Genomic DNA, 17847 nt, shown 5'->3' with positions numbered 1-17847 from the left:
TAACTTGTAACTGAAGGAGTTTATTAAGCAATTTTAGAAACAATAATTTGAGTAATTTTTGTTGAAAGTGACATTATTCAACCTTGGTTCAAAGTATAAGCATATTTGGAGGTAAAATATTTTTCAGGGAAATCATTTATAAATGAAGGTAAATATTTTTGAATGGCTTCCCTGGTGGCTCAGTGGTAAAAAATCTGCCTGCCAATGCAGGAGACATGGGTTTGATCCTTGGGTCCGGAAGATCCCCTGGAGAAGGGAATGGCAACTCACTCCAGTTATTCCTGCATGGAAAATCCAATGGACAGAGGAGCCTAGTGGGCTATATTGTCCATGGGGTTGCAAAAGAGTCAGATATCACTCCACAACTAAACAGCAACAACAACAAATATTTTCGAAGTTTCTTATATTGGCAAAGTGACAACAAGAGCTGAAGCCCTTATATAAGACAATGGCATGTTCCAGGACTTGACTATGTGTGAGCATCTGGTTAGAGACCATGTGTCGGGGCTGATTCTGAGGACTTCTGTGCTGACATGCAGTAGAGGTGGGACCAGACCCTCATGGAGACCCTGGCCTCGTAGGGGCTGATATCTAATTACCATAACCAATCATAAAACCTGATTTCTCCATTTTGAGAGAAAAGGTCATTGCTGGATAGGCAGGAAATGTACTTGAGCCTTTTATAGGGATAGAACTGCATGAACCTCTGTGTGTGTCTGTGTGTTTGTGTGTCTGTATGTGTGTGTCAGTGTGTGTGTGTGTGTGTGTGTAGGAGGCTGTCTCAGGTTGAGAGTGGTGACTGCAACAATATGAGGCCGCCGATGTGGCATGTCTGGTGTGTGACTGTGGCTCAGGGAACAGAGGTGGCAGATCATGCCCAGGACTCTCAGGCAGCAGTCAGCCCAGAGGCTGAAGGAGCCCAGAGAAAAGGGACCCCTGACTTCCCAGGGAGGTAAGTAGTTTCTGCTTGTGGTCAAGGCCAAAGATGACCCAGCTTTTGAATTAAAGACAACTGATTGGACTGGAAATGGAGAGTTGGTCATTTGCAAAACATGTTACTTTTAGCATTTATCTTAGAAAATTTTCTTAAATTTAATTGGTATGATTTTTCCAAGCTTGTATATATAATGGCATAATCACAGCCAAAATTGTTTCAGATATGTGAAAAGAATTTCAATCTAGTTAAATAGTTAAAGAATATGTGATAATATATTAATATATTGTTAAACTTCTTTAAGAGAAAACTCTGAAACTATCCATAATAAAATATTTTCTAGAATTTGTGCCTTAAGCTGTTCATCTGAAATCTCCCTTCCTGAATTATGTTTTGGCTCAAAGAATGAGATGATTTATCTCACTTGTGCACTGTGCTAAGGCGCTTCAGTCGTGTCTGACTCTTTGTGACTCTGTGGAGCCAGGGTCCTCTGCCCAGGTTATTCTGAAGGCAAGAATACTAGATGGGTTGCCATTTCCTCCTCTAGGGCATCTTCCTGATCCAGGAATTGAATCCCAGTCTCCTGCATTGCAGGCAGATTTTTTACCATCTGAGCAACCAGGGAATGACAAATAACTAGGTTATATTTGACTTAAACCAACTATCAGTTCAGTTCAGTCGCTCAGTCATGTCCGACTCTTTGCGACCCCATGAATCACAGCACGCCAGGCCTGCCTGTCCATCACCAACTCCCGGAGTTCACTCAAACTCATGTCCAACGAGTCGGTGATGTCATCCAGCCATCTCATTCTCTGTCGTCCCCCTCTCCTCCTGCAGCAATCCCTCCCAGGATCAGAGTCTTTTCCAGTGAGTCAACTCGTCGCATGAGGTGGCCAAAGTATTGCAGTTTCAGCTTTAGCATCAGTCCTTCAAATGAACATCCAGGATTGATCTCCTTTAGAATGGACTGGTTAGATCTCCTTGCAGTCCAAGGGACTCGCAAGAGTCTTCTCCAGCACCACAGTTCAAAAGCATCCATTCTACGGCAATCAGCTTTCTTCACAGTCCAACTCTCATATCCATACATGACCATGGGAAAAACCATAGCCTTGACTAGACGGACCTTTGTTGGCAAAGTAATGTCTCTGCTTTTTAATATGCTATCTAGGTTGGTCATAACTTTCCTTCCAAGGAGCAAGCGTCTTTTAATTTCATGGCTGTAATCAGCATCTGCAGTGATTTTGGAGCCCCCAAAAATAAAGTCTGACACTGTTTCCACTGTTTCCCCATCTATTTCTCATGAAGTGATGGGACCAGATGCCATGATCTTTGTTTTCTGAATGTTGAGCTTCAAGTCAACCTTTTCACTCTCCTCTTTCACTTGCATCAAGAGGCTTTGGAGTTCCTCTTCCCTTTCTGCCATAAGGGTGGTGTCATCTGCATATCTGAGGTTATTGATATTTCTCCTGGCAATCTTGATTCTAGCTTGTGCTTCTTCCAGCTCACCATTCCTCATGATGTACTCTGCATAGAAGTTAAATAAGCAGGGTGACAATATACAACCTTGACGTACTCCTTTTCCTATTTGGAACCAGTCTGTTGTTCCATGTAGAGTTCTAACTGTTGCTTCCTGAACTGCATACAGGTTTCTCAAGAGGCAGGTCAGGTGGTCTGGTATTCCCATCTCTTTCAGAATTTTCCACAGTTTATTGTGATCCACACAGTCAAAGGCTTTGGCATAGTCAATGAAGCAGAAATAGATGTTTTTCTGGAACTCTCTTGCTTTCTCCATGATCCAGCGGATGTTGGTGATTTTATCTCTGGTCCCTCTGCTTTTTCTAAAACCTGCTTGAACATCTGGAAGTTCATGGTTCACATATTGCTGAAGCCTGGCTTGGAGAATTTTGAGCATGACTTTAGTAGCGTGTGAGATGAGTGCAATTGTGTGGTAGTTTGAGCATTCTTTGGCATTGCCTTTCTTTGGGATTGGAATGAAGACTGACCTTTTCCAGTCCTGTGGCCACTGCTGAGTTTTCCAAATTTGCTGGCATATTGAGTGCAGCACTTTTACAACATCATCTTTCAGGATTTGAAATAGCTCAATTGGAATTCCATCACCTCCACTAGCTTTGTTCGTAGTGATGCTCTCTAAGGCCCACTTGACTTCACATTCCAAGATGTCTGGCTCCAGGTGAGTGATCATGCCATCGTGATTATCTTGGTCGTGAAGATTTTTTTGTACAGTTCTGTGTATTCTTGCCACCTCTTCTTAATATCTTCTGCTTCTGTTAGGTCCATACCATTTCTGTCCTTTATCGAGCCCATCTTTGCATGAAATGTTCCCTTGATATCTCTAATTTTCTTGAAGAGATCTCTTAATTTTCCTATTCTGTTGTTTTCCTCTATTTCTTTGCATTGATCACTGAGAAAGGCTTTCTTATCTCTCCTTCCTATTCTTTGGAACTCTGCATTCAGATGCTTCCTTTTCTCCTTTGCTTTTCTCTTCTCTTTTTTTCACAGCTATTTGTAAGGCCTCCTCAAACAGCCATTTGGCTTTTTTGCATTTCTTTTCCATAGGGATGGTCTTGGTCCCTGTCTCCTGTACAATGTCACGAAACTCTGTCCAGAGTTCTTCAGGCACTCTAGCTATCAGATCTAGTCCCTTAAATCTATTTCTCACTTCCACTGTATAATCATAAGGAATTTGATTTAGGTCATACCTGAATGGTCTAGTGGTTTTCCCTACTTTCTTCAATTTAAGTCTGAATTTGGCAATAAGGAGTTAATGATCTGAGCCACAGTCAGCTCGTGGTCTTGTTATTGCTAACTGTATGGAGCTTCTCCATCTTTGTCTGCAAAGAATATAATCAATCTGATTTTGTTGGTGACCATCTGGTGAGGTCCATGTGTAGAGTCTTCTCTTGTGTTGTTGGAAGAGGGTGTTTGCTATGACCAGTGCATTCTCTTGGCAAAACTCTATTAGCTTTTGCCCTGCTTCATTCCGTGCTCCAAGGCCAAATTTGCCTGTTAGTCCAGGTGTTTCTTGACTTCCTACTTTTGCATTCCAGTGCCCTATAATGAAAAGAACATCTTTTTTGGGTGTTAGTTCTAAAAGGTCTTGTATTCTTCATCGAACCATTCAACTTCGGCTTCTTCAGCATTACGGGTTGGGGCATAGGCTTGGATTACTGTAATATTGAATGGTTTGCCTTGGAAACGAACAGCAATCATTCTGTCGTTTTTAAGATTGCATCCAAATACTGCATGTTGTTCTTATTACCTAGGAATCCAGAGTGATTAAAATATTTGAATCAGAAAACCATAGTGTTTTACCTGTTAATTTGATGAGTGGAAGCCAAGTAGTTGTCTCTTTGCCGTTTTGTTTTTTTCCTTCTTTTTTTCCCCCTTCCTTGGTTCTTTGTTAATGGACCAAATCATGCCTTCCTCTTAGATCCAGAGAAATGCTTGTCTTTGAACAAGAACACATAGAAACGACATCAGGAATTTTTTTTCTCAAGTTTTATAACACAGAGTCCCAATATTTTTGGAGGAATTTTAAGATTTATGGCTCTGAATATTGCAAGTTAAAAAGCACATTAGCCATTATTTCAGAAATGCACCAGAAATTATGGACCTGTTTAAACAGATTGTTGATGTTCTAATGTCACTGTAGATGAAGCAGAAGTCTTTTGTAAAGGAAATTTTTGTTTCTGACTGTATCCTTCCCCAACCACCTTTACTGCAATATCATTACTTTTTCATTTTTAAGAACTTATTAAAAATAATTCCCAAGGATATAGCGTGATCTGCTACTTAGAATAGGTTGACAGAAAGGGAAAATTTTATTTTCTGTCTGAGTTTTACCCATAGCAATTTAGTAGCAAGTTCAGTATCTGGGTCTCCATATTACAAAAAAATAGATATTTAATTACTATTTATTCTCAGAGGTACTTAATTATCAGTAGGGAAGATCTGATGTATTTAGTGATCTTCAGATCAAAGCAATGTGAACATCCATCGTTTTAACACGTGAGTGTCAATGCTAAGAAATTACCTTTAGTGTGAAGTGAGTCTTTGAAATCTTTTCTGACTTTGCTCAGGATTCATGGGTAACGTGATGCAGAGATACATCCATGGAAGGAAGGGGAGCTTAATTCTGCCTTTTGTTTTGTGTTCTGCATAAAAGGAATTGCAGATACTTTGTCAATGAAAGGTTTTCATCATCCAAGATTCCTCTGAACTCATACTGTTTTTTTGGCCAGAGTTGTTTAGAATGTTGTGTATGCAGGAAAGAAGATAGTCATACTGTAAATGGAAAGTATCACTGTCATTAGCACTTAAAGGACAGTAAGAGGGAGAAGACATAAACCTTAAAGTAAAAATAATGTGCTTGCTTTGAATGAACAGCTATCACTGGCATACTTGGGTATTTCAGTATGTGTGGTGATAAGCATTTGGTTTGTTATCACGTGTGTGTTCTCTTATTTGAGTCTTCACACAAAAGACTTCTGAGTAAATGAATAAGTGTCTTTTAAAGGAGAATTTATGTTGGAACTTGAACATCATAAACAATTGTTTAACTCATAAGTAATGAAAATACAGGTATTATAATAATACCCTTTCCTCTTTTTTTTTGATCTCCCACTTGCTTTTATATTTTAGCCCTTCAAATCAAACACTCCTGTAATTACTTCTGCTTCCTGGAGTCTCCTGTCATTCAGCTCTATCTTCTTCTGTTAGTGGTTATATCAGCTCAACAGTGTTTAACCAGCGCTCGCCGTCAATTATTAACAATGTTTCATTTATCTATAGTATTACTTGGCCCACAAACTGCTGTGAAGTTAATTACCTGGCAGTTTTTTGAAGGATTAAATTGAAAGAAATGTCTTTTGCAGTTAAATTGTCACGCAGACCCACTTTTGTCATTACAGAATAACAACAGATCCCTTTGATAACTAAGCCAAGCAGGTCAGCTGGCCCCTATTGTTCAAGTGATTGATTAAATATTCACAAAACTGAAATCTGGTAGGGTCTGGAATCTAGGGCTTTGCAATTTGGACAGCATTTGATTCTGTCCTTTGTAGATTGCTTGTGTTCTGTGAACCTGGTTGAAAAGAAATGTTTATATTATGACTTGCTGAACTCCTCACATTTAAAAGAGAAGAAGTGACTTCCACAAATCAGGGCACCTGGTCAGCAGAGGGTACCTGGCAAACAGTGGCTGAAAGACCTGGGCCACAGGGGCAGCACTGGCTTCATTGTTATGGTGGCTGAATGATGATGAAAGATATTTGGGTAGGTTGCCATGGTTACAGACTAAGGACTCCTCTCTGTCTTGACTCATTCAAAAATTCTCTTCCATGAGGATACTGAGGCAATATCTTTAAGATATTTAATTAGGAGCTTTGTGTGGGCTGTTGGAGAGGGTACTCTACCATCTCCATAACACAGTGGCCAGGATTAGTGGCTAGAAATACATGATGTTCAGTTAAATGTGAATTTCAGGACCCAAGTATGTGCTGTGTGCTTTGTATTTTATCTGGAAATTCTACATTTAGATTCTCTTTTTTTTTTCAAAATCTCAAATAAAAGTTACATTTATTTCCTATCACAGTAAGGAGAAAATTCATGAATATTGCACAAATAAAAGTCAAACCAATATCATTATGTTATTTTGCAAACTTTCTGTTACCCAGGATGTTCCAGCCCCAGAATCACACCCCTGCCCCTCCCTCAAATGAACATCTTTAACTCTTATCTACATTTCAAGAGGAAGCTGCAAAGAGCAAAGCAAGAAGTAATTAGAATCACAGAGGCCCAAGATGGTAGAAGAGTTGTCTTCCAATAGACCTTGGGCCTCATTACACGCTCACTGTAATGTATTAGCTAGATGACATACCTACTAGTACCAGACATTTGACAATTGCCATAAAACTGACCGGAAAAACACAGACAAGGACCGAAAAGGAGAGTTGCATCAGTTCTGGGTCCAAACCACAACCCTGTTCTTGAATAAGTCATGAAAATCCCTCCCAACCTTTCTAAACCCCTCCCTTTTACTCTGACTCTCCTACATGTGGGATATTACCTGAATCTAGTTGATTTGTGAACTAGGTTCCAGGAAATGGTAACCTACTCCAGTATTCTTGCCTGGAAAATCCCATGGACGGAGAAGCCTGGTAGGCTACAGTCCATGGGGTCGCAAAGAGTCGGACACGACTGAGTGACTTCACTTCACTTCACTTCACTTTCCACTTCCCCATTCTTTGGCCACTGAATGAAGCTTGAGCTGTTTCGGTCTCAGGATGGGTTTCCTTATTGGCTGCATGAACATGAGCAGAAAAATTTCCTCGTCTGAGACAAAGGCCTCAGCCCGGGCTAGGAACCCAGCATAGGTCCAGACATCCAGTTTTGTAACATTTCCATTGAATTTAATTTGGGGAAGTTTTGAGAGTTTTTCTAAGTATTTCAAACCTAACCTGAGTATCTATTCGATTCTTATCTGGAAAACTAATAAAACTCACTGAGGTGTGATCAAGATAACCTTTACATTTCCCTTCAGCCTGACTACACTTCAGACAGGCTTCTTTGTGTCTATAAGTCTCAGATCCTCCTTTTCTTAGAGAATTTATGTTTGAAAACTTGTAGTTGTAATTTTTTTCTCTACTCCTTTGAGATGTAAAACTTCTCTCATCCTCTTCCCAGTGTCATAACCATGAAGTCTTCTCAGCTGAAGGCGCTTGCGCCCCTCCCTCCCAGTCTCTGTGAGGGGAGGGCATCCACCTTCAGTAGCAGGCATTTCACACACACAGGTGCTCCAGCCTCACGGATCAATTGCCTCCTTCACATCCTGCAACGCTTTTCCACCAGCTCATCTTGTGTTTTAAAACCCTCCCACCACAACCATAAATCTTGAAATCTATTTAAAGTACAATTTGTAGTGCTCTGAGAAATATCATTCCCTTCCTCCAATGACATATTTTTATTTACTTATTTTTCAATTTATTTTTATTTATTTGGTTTTTTGGCCATGCTCTGAGGCATGGGGAACCATCTTAGTTCCTTGACCAGGGATTGAACCCATGACACTGTAATAGAAGCATGGATTCTCAACCATTGGACCACCAGGGAAGATCTTTTTAAATGCAAAAAATAAAAAAACAAAAAACAAAAAACACAAGCAAAAAAACAAACAAAAATCCACATTGGTCACTGCTTACTTTGTTCTTTACTCCAACTCAATCTAGTAACAATTCTCAGCCTTTTGACCAACCTGACCTGGTTCCTGAGGATTGTGGCCTGTGTCCCTCAGTGAGTGGCCTGGTGTGGCAGTCACTCTAGTGAGGTAAAATTGGGGTGGGTGAGAGGAGAGTGTGGAGAGTGTTAAAGCCCCCCAGTGGCCCTGCTTCCTCCAACCCTCTCCTTCACAGAGGAAAACCTGCTCTCTTCATTCTTGCGTGGTCTCATGGTTTGCCTGTGTGGGTGGCTCAGCAAGGAGATAACATCCTGCTCATTTTTCTTGTTTCCACAGCCTGGAAATAAATACAATATTCTTTTCTTTTTCTAGCCTTTTACAGGGTTTTCACCACCTTCTCAGTGTACATCCTAACCAATTCTTCTTTTATGCCTGGCAAGATATAAAATTAATTTAATCTCACATGTGAAACTTTTATGCAGATTTGATTTAATGATGGGGCAAAGAGAGTATTCCAAATTAAAATGGGAAAGACAATAGTGACTTTGTCTTTTCTTTTTCTTGTGAAAGAATTGCCAATTTCAAATAACTTAATGCATCTAAAAATAGCATTCATCAAGTCTAATTACTTCCAGTCAATGAAACAAACTCAGAATACTTCAACTGCCCCAGGTCATATAGCCAAGTGGTGCTGAAGTTAGGAAACACAGCCTGCCTCCTGGTCCTTCAGTCCTAACTTATAGGCTCATCAAACTGCTATTTAGAGCCTGCTATGTGCTGTGTATCATGCTAGGTACTGGGATACAAAAGCAAACACTATGAGGTCCCTATACTTAGTAGTTTGAATGTGGAAACGTAAGATAACAAGTAAATGCAATAGTCTTTGATAAATACTTTGACAAGATAAGAGCCAATATATCTTTCTATGCCACTTCTAATGCTCCTGCTGCTGCTAAGTCACTTCAGTCGTGTCCGACTCTGTGTGACCCCATAGACAGCAGCCCACCAGGTTCCGCTGTCCCTGGGATTCTCCAGGCAAGAACACTGGAGTGGGTTGCCATTTCCTTCTCCAATGCATGAAAGTGAAAAGTGAAAGTGAAGTCGCTCAGTCTTGTCTGACTCTTAATGACCCCATGGACTGTAGCCCACCAGGCAAGAGTACTGGAGTGGGGTGCCATTGCCTTCTCCACCACTTCTAATGACTGCTCTTTTTCAGAGACTTCATGTTAATATTTTGCTTTTAAAAAGAAAATGTTAATATTCATAATTGTCAAATTGAAAGCAATCTAGTTGTGATGTCTTTCAGCATGTGAATGGATATATAGAATGTGGTATATCCCCAAAATGGAATTGTATTCAGTGATCAAAAGAAATAAACTACCAAGTCATGGAAAAACAAGGAGGAAACTTAAGTGTATATTACCAAGTAGAAGAAGCCAACCTGGAAAGGCTGCACATTATAGAATTATGATTATATGACATTGTGGAAAAAGCAGAACTATGGAGACAGTAAAAAGATTCATGGTTTCTAGGAATCGGATGGCAAGGGATGAAAAATGTGGAGCTCTGAAGATTTTTAGGGCAGTGAAAATATTCTATATGATACTATAATGGTATAGAATTGTCATTAAATTTTGTTTAAACCCATAGAATGTACAATACCAACAGTGAACCCTAGCATAAACTATGGGCTCTGGGTGATGATGAAGCATCAATGTTGGTTCATCAATTGTAACAAATGTACCATCTTTGAGTGATGCTGACGGGGGGGAGGGGGGGGAGTATTCACTTGGGACAGGAGTGTATGGGAAATTTCTATACCTTCCTCTCAACTTTGTTGTGAACTTAAATTTGCTCTAAAAATCAGTCCATTAAAAAGAACAAATCTTAATCAAGACTTTTGTCTAATTTTGTTTTCAAAAAGAGCTTCATTGTTCTAGAGTATGAGCTGCTGGCAAGCTGTGTCTGGCCTCTTGGCATCTCTGCTTTCTGCTGATGTTCTTTGCACAGATCCACCTGGTCTGCTGCAGGTGACCTGAAGTTTGGAAACCAGCAGTGTCCCTTGTTGTGGTAGTGTGGGGAGCATAACAGTGATGGGGTTAACTGAGCGAGTACAAAGCAGCCATGCTAGATTCTGTGTGAAGACACTCTAAATGAAGACTATTGGATAGATCTGGAGTAAGATGGGAATGTGGGGAGAGAGAAGGAAAGATGATTCACAAGTTATTTGACACTCATTGTGCTAGAGGAGGATTTCTCAAAATCCATACTGACATTTTGAGTGGATAATTCTTGTGGGAGCTGTCCTGTGAAGGCACAGCATTCCTAGCATTTACCCAATGAAGTGAAGTGAAGTGAAGTGAATTGAAGTCACTCAGTCATGTCCGACTCTTTGCAACCCCATGGACTGTAGCCTACCAGGCTTCTCCGTCCATGGGATTCTCCAGGCAAGAGTACTGGAGTGGGTTGCCATTTCCTTCTCCTGGGATCTTCCCAACCCAGGGATCGAACCCGGGTCTCCCGCATTGGAGGCAGACGCTTTAACCTCTGAGTCACCAGGGAAGCCCCATACTCATGAGGATTCTTCGAATTTGAGGAAAAAAAATGTCCTCTGCTGAGGCAGGATCACCCCATACGGACAACCATTGTGCTAGAAGAAATATTTTGATGGGCCTCACAGAGCTGAAATCATAGGTCTTATTATCATTCAGTTGCTAAGTTGTGTCGAACTCTGCAACCCCCATGGACTGTAGCCCACCAGTCTCCTTTGTCCATGGGATTTCCCAGGCAAGAATACTGAAGTGGGTTGTCATTCTTTCTCCAAGGGATCATTCTGACCCAGGGATGAAACCCACATCTGCTGCCTTGGCAGGCAGATTCTTTACCACTGGTCTTATTAGAATATTCTATATGTTAAAGGCTTTACTTTTTGCTTGAGTAGCAAATAGTTGAGATTTTCATACAAGAAAAGAAAAAGCAAGTGTATTGATAATTTTAAAGAATACCCTTTGCTCATTGAACAATTCAAAAGGGTACATATGTGTTTACCTAGTCACCAGGAAATTTACAATTAGATTATGAAACAATAATTTGTCTCTCAACCCAAACTTATCATTTCACCTTTATCTCAGTTTATTTATCACCTTCCACCCTGTTTCCAAGTTTCAGGTTTCTAGAGATTAAGACTTGATTAAAAATAATGAATGTGGAGAGGGTGGTCTCAAGATGGCAGAGGAAGAGTATGGGAGACCACTTTCTCCCCCACAAATTCATCAAAAGATCATTTGTATGTGGAGCAACTTCCACAGAACAACTTCTGAACACTGGCAGAGGACAACAGATACCCTGAAAGGCAGTCCAATGTCTTCAAAAGGAGGTGGGACAAAATATAAAAGAAGAAAACAGAGACAAAGGATTTAGGGATGGAGACTCATCCTGGGGAGAGAGTCATGAAGGAGGAGAAGTTTCCACACAGAAGGGAATCCTCTCACAGTCAGGTCAGTGGAGAGTTTTGGAATCTCAGAGAGAAACATAACTGGAAAAAACAAACAAACAAAGGAAACCCCCACAGAACACACCTAACTGCAATTACCAGTGAGGAAATGGCTCAGAGGCTCCTGTCCACCAGCAGCAAGTGGGGGCTGGGCAGGGAGATGCGGGCTGCATCATCGTTGGTCCTTAGGTTAAGGACTGGGCTTAGATGCCCTGAGGACAATCTGAGGGGACAAATGTGACATAACAACCCAAACCATGGGATGGCCAGAGAAATCAAAGGAAAAAGGACCTTTCACACAAGAAGGTTCTAATGCCGCATGGTGACCTCTGGAGCACTCACAGAACAAAGAATTAAGTCCTAGCAAATACCAAAAGAGAGTAACGTGACTGCCATTTAGGGCTCTCCCTCTTGGGAAGCAGAGAGACAGGTGTGTGACAACCATAGGCAGAAGGCAAAGGGCTGATGCAATTTTGGCCCCACAGACCACAACTTCAGCCAGACTGTGAGCAGGCTGCCAGTTGCTAACTTTGTCTTCCTGGGATCCTGGATGGTTCACATCAGCCAGGTATGTAACAGCCTGAAATCAGCTCCCCAGTGGAGACACCTGGCACACCTGGGAAACTGAGTGGCCAGGACTGGAGACATGCATAAGATGCACAGCGCACTCACCAAACACCCAGTCACCTGGGTGGCTTGGATCTTGGAAAGGCACAAAATGCAGGACCCACTTGGGACAGTGCCCTTGCAGAGAACCCTGGAGCCTGAGCAGTGTGGACCTGGGAATTACACACCACCTTGGACTGTGGAAAACCCAGTGTGTCCCATTCAGTGTGAGCACTCCCTACACATGCCAGTGGTATTTGTTTGTAGGGTCCCTCCTCCTCCACAGCACAACTGAACAAGTGAGCCTGAATTAGGGTCCACCTTTGCCTCCTTGTGTCAGGGTGGAAATTCAACATTGAAGAGACTTGCAAAAGGAGGAAGCCGAATAAGTAAAGAAGTGGGAACTGCCCCAGAAGTGACAAGTGCAATTGATTAAAATCGTGCAGTTAATGTTGAGACTGTGCATTTGAGGGGGAACTATAGATTTTGAGAATAATTACAAGCAGGAAAAAGGGACTTTCTGACACTGAACTGACCCCACATTGCCCAAAACAGATCCAGAGAAATTCCTAGATATATTTTTACTATTATCATTTTTAAATTTTCTAGAATTTTAGTTCTTTATTGCTCCTTTAACTTTTCATTTTTATAAAGGCACTAGTGTACCTTTATAAAAGGTACTAGTGTATCTTTCTCGGAGAAAGTCAATTGCAACCCACTCCAGTACTCTTGCCTGGAGAATCCCAGGGATGGAAGAGCTTGGTGGGCTGCCGTCTATGGGGTCGCACAGAGTTGAACATGACTGAAGCAACTTAGCAGCAGCAGCAGCAGCAGCAGTCACCTCTACCTCCCTTCTTCCTCTTCTCATCTCTGTATAACTCTATGAATCTCTCTGGGTGTTCCTGGCTGTGGAGAGTTGTTTTACCACGAACCTAGGTGTTTTATCTTCTGTGCTGTGTAGATAGAGAAGTATTGAGGCTCCCGTAAGAGGACGACTAAAACCCAGGGCAGGAGGCTCATCTCCAGAACTTTAGAACATCAGAGAACTCCTGACCTAGGGAACATTAACAGACAAGAGCCCACCCAAAAGTCTCCATGCCTATACTGAAACCAAACTTCATGCAAGAGCCAGTAGTTTCCAGTGCAAGACACACCACACTAATTCTTCAGCAGAACAGGAATGCAACCTTGAACATTAAGACGGACTGCCCAAACCCATAGACACACCAAAACTCACTACTGGACACTTCATTGCACTCCAGAGAGAAGAGCTCCAGCTCACCCAGCAGAACGCAGGCACAAGTTCCCCCAACTAGGAAACCTTGACAAACCACTGGCCCAATCCCACCTACAGGGAGCAGACTTTACAATTAAGATGAACCATGACCTCCCAGCCTGCAGAAAGGGCACCCCAAACACAGAAATCTAAACAAAATGAAAAGGCAGAGAAATATTCATCAAGTGAACAAACATGATAAAAACCCACCAAACCAAACAAAAGAAGAGGAGACAGGGAGTCTACTTGAAAAAGAATTCAGAATAATGATAGTAAGTGAAGCGAAGTTTCTCAGTTGTACCCAACTCTTTGCGACCCCATGGACTGTAGCCTGCTAGGCTCCTCAGTCCATGGGATTCACCAGGCAAGAATACTGGAGTGGGTTTACCATTTCCTTCTCCAGGGGATCTTCCCAACACAGGGATTGGTCTCCCACACTGCAGGCAGACTCTTAGTGGATGATTCAGAATCTTGAAAACAGAATGGAGTTACAGATAAATAGACATGGATTGAGAAGATGCAATAAATGTTTAACAAGGACCTAGAAGAAATAAAGGAGAGTCAATCAGTAATGAACAATGCAATAAATGAGGTTAAAAACACTGGAGGGAACCAACAGTAGAATAACTGAGGCAGAAGAACAGATCGGTAAGGTGGAAGGTAGAATGGTGGAAATAAATGAAGCAGAGCAGTAAAAAGAGTAAAAAAATAAAAAATGGCAACCTCAGAGACCTTGGGACAATGTTAAATGTCCCAACATTAAAATCATAAGTGACCCAGAAGAAGAAGACAAAAAGAAAGGGCATGAGAAAATATTTGAGGTGATAATAGTCAAAAACTTCCCTATAATGGGGAAGGAAATTGCCATGTACATCCATGAAACCCAGGGAGTCCAAAACAGGATAAACCCAAGGTGGAACACACATTAATCAAACTTACAAAAATTAAACACAAACAGCAAATATTAAAAGCACCTAGGCAAAAGCAACAAATAACACACAAGGGGATGACCATAAGGATAACAGCTGATCTTTCAATAGAAACTCTTCAGGCCATAAGGGAATGGCAGGACATATTTAAAGTGAAGAAATAGAAAAACCTACAACCACAATTACTCTACCCAGCAAAGATCTCATTGAGGTATAAAGGAGAAATCAAAAGTTTTACAGACAAGCAAAAGTTGAGAGAATTCAGCACCACGAAATCAGCTCTTCAACAAATGCTAAAGGATCTTCTCTAGACAAGAAACAGAAAAGGTTTATAAAAATGAACCCCAAACAATAAAGCAAATATTAATAGGATCATACTTAACAATAATTACCTTAAATATAAATGGGCTAAATGTTCCAACCAAAAGATGAAGACTGTCTAAATGGTTACCAGAACAACACCCCTATATACACAGTCTACATCAGATGGACCTCAAACCTAGAGACACATACAGACTGAAAGTGAGGGGCTGTGAAAAGATATTTCATGCAAATGGAGATCAAAAGAAAGCATGAGTAGCAATACTTATATCAGATAGAATAGACTTTGAAATAAAGACTGTGGTAAGAGACAAAGAGGACATGAGTTTGAGTGAACTCCGGGAGTTGGTGATGGATAGGGAGGCCTGGCGTGCTGTGATTCATGGGGTCGCAGAGAGTCGGACACGACTGAGCGAATGAACTGAACTGAACTGAACAAGTATGAAAGAGGAAAGTAATAGCACCGCAATAATAGTGGGGGACTTTAATACCCCACTTACACCTATGGATAGATCAACCAAACAGAAAACAAACAGGGAAACACAAGCTTTAAATGAGGCAATGGACCAGTTAGACCTAATTCATATCTACAAGGCATTTCACCCCAAAACAATGGAGCTCACCTTTTTCTCAAGTGCACCCAGAACATTCTCCAGAATAGACCACATCCTGGGCCACAAATCTAACCTTGATAAATTTTTAAAAAATTGAAATCATTTCAAGCATCTTTTCTGATAACAATGCTGTAAGATTAGATATCAACTACAGGAAAAAATAGTTATAAAAAACACAAACATATGGAGGCTAAACAACACACTTCTGAATAACCAACAGATCATGGGAGAAATAAAAAATGATGTCAAAATATGCATAGAAAAATGATAATGAAATCACGACAAAACCTATGGGATACAGTAAAAGCAGTGCTAGAGGGAGGTTCATAGCAGTACAAGTATATCTCAAGAAATAAGAGAAACATCAAATAAACAACCTAACTTCACACCTAAAGCAAGTAGAAAAAGAAGAACAAAAAGCCCCAAAGATAGTAGAAGAAAAGAAACTATAAAAATCAGATAAGAAATAAATGAAAAAGAAACAAAGGACACTACAGCAAAGATAAACAAAATAGACAAACCACTAGCCAGACTCATCAAGAAAAATGGGAGAAGAATCAAATCAATAAACTTAGAAATGAAATTGGGAAAATCACAACAAACATCACAGAAATACAAAAGATCCAAGAAACTACTATGAGAAACTATATGCCATTAAAATGGACAGTTTGGAAGAAATGGACAAATTCTTATAAAAGTATAATCTTCCAAAACTGAACCAGGAAGAAATAGAAAAACTGATCAGACCAAACTGCCATATGAGCCAGCAATCCCACTGTTGAGCATGCACACCAAGGAAACCAAGGAACAAGTGAAAGAGACACATGTACCTCAATATTCATTGCAGCACTGTTTACAGTAGCTAGGAAAAGGAAGCAACCTAGTTGTCCATTGGCAGATGAGTGGATAAGGAAGTTGTGGTACATATACACAAAGGGATTTTCATCAGCTATTAAAAGGTATGCATTTGAGTCAGTTCTAATGAGGTGGATGAAACTGGAGCCTATTATACAGAATGAAGTAAGTCAGAAAAAGAAACACAAATACCATATATTAATATGTATATATGGAATTTAGAAAGACAATAACAATAATCCTATATCCAAGGCAACAAAGGAGACAGAGCTGTAAAGATCAGACTTTTGGATTCTGTGTGAGAAAGTGAGTGTGGAATGATTTGCCAGACTTCGAGTCAACTTCAGTAAACCAAGCACATGTATATTCATTTGATTCTCAAAAGAAAGACCTTAGATTTCCCTCTTCATCCAGTGGTTGGGAGTTCACCTGCCAATGCAGGGGACATGGGTTCAATCCTTGGGCTGGGAAGATTTCACATGCTATGGGGCAACTAAGCCCCTGTTCCACAATTACTGAGCCCATGTGCTGCAACTACTGAAGCCCACACATCTGGAGCCCGTGCTCCACAACAAGAGGTCACCACAATGAGAAACCTGCACACCACAGATAGAGAGTAGCCCCCACTCGCTGCAACTAGACAAAGCCTGCAGGCAGCAGTGAAGACCCAGCACAGCCAAGGAAAAAAGAAACAAAGACCTCACCACACCCTGATTTCAGACATCATCAAGCATATCTGGAGATGGAAGAGAGAAGGGTTCCCTGCAACCAAATGTTGATGGTTCCTTCTGAGCACTTCTTTTACAATTCAGTATAGAAGTTTGATTCTGAGATGAGAAATTTAATCCACATGAATTTTTCATGATGCTTTTTCACAAGATAGCCAGTCACTCGAAGAGGACAAGTCTATCTCCTGGCTTCTCTGTGCTTCTTTTTGAGGGCAGCAAGGGGGGAAGATGTCCAGCTTTCTCTGGTGGTTTGGGCCAGTGGGTTCCAAGGGAAGTCCCTGGGGTTGGGTCCGGGAACAAGAAGGGCTGGCAGGATGTAAGGACGGAGGGCATGCAGTAGAGGGAGTTGAGGTGGTGAGAGAGCCTTTTGGAAGACTTTAAGGATGTGGAGGGTCAGACATGAAGCTGAATCTGGTCTCTGTATCCTGATACAGAATTAAATATCAGAGACAGAGTTTTGGATGAAGTATGAAAAAAAAGCTTTATTGCTATGTCAGGTAAATGTGGGCACAGCAGTCTAATACCCTTAAAACTGTGTGTCCCAACCTGAAAGAGTTTTATAGTAATTGTTCAAAGAGGGCATGATCAGATCCTGGATATTCTTCTGATTGGTTGGTGGTGAGGTAAGTGGGAATCAGCATCATTAATATTCTGGTTCTGAGGCAAGGAGATCAGATCAGATCAGATCAGATCAGTCACTCAGTCGTGTCCGACTCTCCGCGACCCCATGAATCACAGCACGCCAGGCCTCCCTGTCCATCACCAACTCCCGGAGTACACTCAAACTCATGTCCACAGAGTCGGTGATGCCATCCAGCCATCTCATTCTCCGTCGTCCCCTTCTCCTCCCGCCCCCAACCTTTCCCAGCATCAGAATCTTTTCCAGTGAGTCAACT

Source organism: Moschus berezovskii, chromosome 23 (assembly GCF_049115385.1).
Source record: "Moschus berezovskii isolate FMDL1 chromosome 23, NW_MosBer_1.0, whole genome shotgun sequence".
Lineage (NCBI taxonomy): Eukaryota > Metazoa > Chordata > Mammalia > Artiodactyla > Moschidae > Moschus > Moschus berezovskii.
This window is presented reverse-complemented; position numbering follows the sequence as displayed.